A 3,852-nucleotide genomic window follows, 5' to 3' on the forward strand; every position below is an offset into this window, starting at 1 on the left:
TCTAGTGCCTGTTGGGGAAAGACCCACCATGAAAATACCACCAAAGTCTTAACTGCCACAGTGGTTTATCAAACTCAAACCACAGAGGGCTTTAAAGATCAAAATTAACATGCTGGGTGCCTCTACACAAGAGGTTTTTCTGTGCAGGAGCATAGTTTATTGCACAGTAAGTATGCACATCTACATATGCACACATTTACCATGCAGTAAACTTTGCTACTTGTGCATAAATTTGCTACCTGCAAATACAAGTAGCAGATTTACTCATAAGTACTTACTGTGCAATAATGCATATGTAGACACCAACCAGGAGCAGATTTGCTTATCCCACCAAGCTCTGCACCCACAGCCTCCACCAGCAGTTTGAGAAACCTAAGTTAGCTCCTGTACTGACAGCTCCCCAGCTTCAGCCCCAGCCACAAGGTATGGCCAGCCATCATACTGCTAGCTACCAGCAGCACCAATTCCTTCCCATGGAGGGCACCTGGCCAGGCACCCACACACCATGCCCTGCCACTGGATGAGTCCACTGGGAGACGCATGCCATCACAACCAGCCCTGACTCCCATCCCAGCCCCAGCCCTGGCCCCTGCTTCCTGCCCCCCACCTTCCTGCCCATCCCAGCCATGCTCCCCTGGCCCCTGGGTTCCCCCACCACAGCACACAGGGAGGTGGGAGACTGCAAAACTTTATTGAGGAGCCCATGCCCCTGCAGATAGGTGGCATGGGCTCTCACACACCAAGGAATCCATTGATGCTAGTAGTGATGTCCTCCTCAACTGCAGGGGGCAGGGATATGTAGTGCTGCCTAGAGGTTGTAGAGCATCCCAGGATTGCCCCCCACACCATGGGAAGCTCAGGGTCCCATGCCAGGTGCTCAGGTTCACCCTAGGCACCATGAGGATCAGCAGCAGCAGAGCATAGTGGATCAGGCACCCCTCAGTCCACACAAAGAGCTCCTCATGGAGTGCCCTGGGCACGCATAGCAGGAGCATGCTCAGGGTGTAGCACTGGCCTAGGGTGGGCTTTAGGTATATAGGGAGCAGGAGGAAGACCAAGGGAAATGTGGGGCCCTTGCATAATGGGACAGGACATCTGATAACAGGCAGTCAGGAGAAAGCTGAACTCTTTAATGAATACTTTGTGACGGTGTTCCTGCAGGTGGTTGCCCGCCTGGTCAGATACTGGAGGGATGCAAGGGGAAAGGGTGGGGTGGCAATTACTAACCAATGGTCATTGTCAAACTGGTGAAGGAGCACTTAGAGCAGCTAAATGCCTTCAAGTTGGCAGGACTGGATGGACTATATTGGAGAGAGCTTAGGGAATTAGCTGGAGTCATTGCAGGACCATTGGCAAAGGTATTTGAAGACTCATGGTACCCAGGAGAGGTCCTAGAAGACTGGAAAAGGCACAATGTGCTGCCAATCTTTAAAAAGGGGAGGAGGGAGGATCCAGAAAACTATAAGCCGGTCAATTTCACCTCAATACTGGGTAAAATTTTAGGAAAAAATATCAAGAACTCCATTTGTGAGAGACTGGCAGAAGGCATGATGCTGAAGGATAGCCAACATAGTTTCATTGCAGGCAACCTCATCTCTGACCAACCTCTTCTCTTTCTATGATTAAGTAATGAACAGCTTAGATGTGGAAGACATGGTTGATAGGATATACTTGGATTTTAGAAAGGCCTTTGATATGGTTTCCCATGGTGCTCTTAGAAAAAACCTGAGAGTGTGGGCTGGCAGAGTCCATGGTCAGGTGGGCTGGGAACTGGCTAAGGGGTCAAACCCAAAGAGTTTAAGTGGACAGGTTTGTATTATCTTGGTGAGAGGTGGCCAGTGGTGTCCCATAGGGTTTGGTTCTTGGTCCAGTGCTGTTCAACATCTTTATTAATGATTTAGATGAGGATGTGAAAAGCATGCTGGCCAAGTTTGCAAACCATACTAAGTTATGCGGAAAAGTGATCACACCAAGGGATAGGATGCAGATCCAAGTGGTCTTGGACAAGCTGGAAATTTGGGTGAAGCGGAATCGGATGCAGTTCAATAAGAATAAATGCCGAGTGCTTCATCTGGGGAGAAGTAACTAGTGACATGAATATAAGTTAGGAGAAAATGTCCTGGCCAGCACGATGGCTGAAAGGGACCTTGAGGTTACGAATGATCACAGGATGAACATGAGCCACCAGTGTGATGCTATAGTCAACAGAGCTAATAGCATACTGGGCTGCATTAGCCTAGCATCACATGCAGGGCTAAGGAAGTAAGACTTTCTCTCTACTTGGCATTGTTGAAACCCCAGCTGGAGTACTGTGTCTAGTTCTGGGTGCTACACTTCAAAAAAGATGTGAAGAATCTTGAAAGGGTCCAGAGAAGGGCCACAAGAATGATTAAGGGCCTGGAGAACAAACCTTATGAGGAAAGACTAAGAGATCAAGGGCTGTTTAGCCTGGGGAAAATAAAATTGAGAGGGGACTTGGTGGACATCTATAAGTATATAAGGGCTGAATATTGGGAGCTGGGTGAAAAACTCTTCACTATGGCACCCCAGGGGAGAAAAAGGAGCAATGGCTATAAACTGTTAGAGGATTGTTTCAGGTTGGATGTAAGGATGAACTTCTTTATGGTAAGGGTGACCAGAATCTGGAAGACTTCCCAAGGAGGTAGTGCAGTCCCCAACCTTGGAAGTCTTCAAGAGGAGACTGGACAGACACCTTGCTAGGATCATTTGATTGCAACAGTATTCCTGCCCAGACGAGGGCAGTTGGACTCAAAGTCCCTTCCAGCCTTTCATTTTTATGATTTTATGACCCTGAAGTGCCTCCATGGATAGGTCTCCTGTGTGGAGGACAGATGCATGGACAGCTCCTCATCCCAGTTCCCCCTGAGCCTGGGTGCCATGGGCTTGGAAGCAACACAGAAAACCATCAGGCCTGCAGGAGGAGAAGGGGGCAGTGGGGACTGGAGCCATGGAAGCAGGTGCTTCCAGGATCCTGGTCTGTCCTGGCCTGGGAATGGGGTGCAGGAGGCAGGCTACCTGCAGCCAGCACCCAGGGACCCACTGACCCCTGGGGTGTAAGCAGGGATGGGGGGCTTGGCTGGCAGATGCCTGGGCCCAGGTCTGCTTTGCTGACTTACCATGGTCCCTGGGTATCCATGCATGCCCAAGCGCCAATCTCAGGATGGGATGGACTCAATGATCTTTCTAGGTCTCTTCCAGTCCTAATGTCTATGAAATCTATGAAACTCATGACCCCTGGTACAGAGCATCTTATCTCAGAAATGTTGCAAATTCTCACAAACAGCTTCTTTCTCATGGTTCTGCAGACCCTGCAGCTGCATGTGGGGGAGAAGTAACAGTTGGTAGCTGGGATGCAGCATAAGGGTCACCACCACCCACAGTCAGGGCCCTGGGGATATGCCATCTCTGCAGGAGCAGGACACAGGTTTAGACCCTCCTCCTAGACTGGCTGGTGATGTCTGCAGAAAACAGGTAGGTAGACGCATGAACATGGAGGGCTGAAGATGTTGCCTGGCAGGACAGGTGGTAGGCAGAGGCTGTTGCCCACAAGGATGCACAGGACTGGTGTAAGGAGGTGCTGGATTGGGCTGACCAGAAGTTCAGGGTGAAGCTCTGGTGCACCAACCTCTCCATGGAGGCTGTGGTTGTGGCCAGGGTTGTGTCCAGGGCAGTGCAAACTACGGAGGAGGATGGCTGGGTGATGGACACTGTCCTGGCCTTGATGATCACCTTCATGATCACCACAGATGCATCTCGAGCAGGTCCAGGGAGGTGATCCTCCCCCTCTATGCGGCACTGGTCAGGCCGCAGCTGGAGTACTGCGTCCAGTTC

This window comes from Crocodylus porosus, unplaced genomic scaffold (genome assembly GCF_001723895.1).
Source record: "Crocodylus porosus isolate Cpor-Errol unplaced genomic scaffold, CroPor_comp1, whole genome shotgun sequence".
Taxonomy (NCBI): Eukaryota; Metazoa; Chordata; order Crocodylia; family Crocodylidae; genus Crocodylus; species Crocodylus porosus.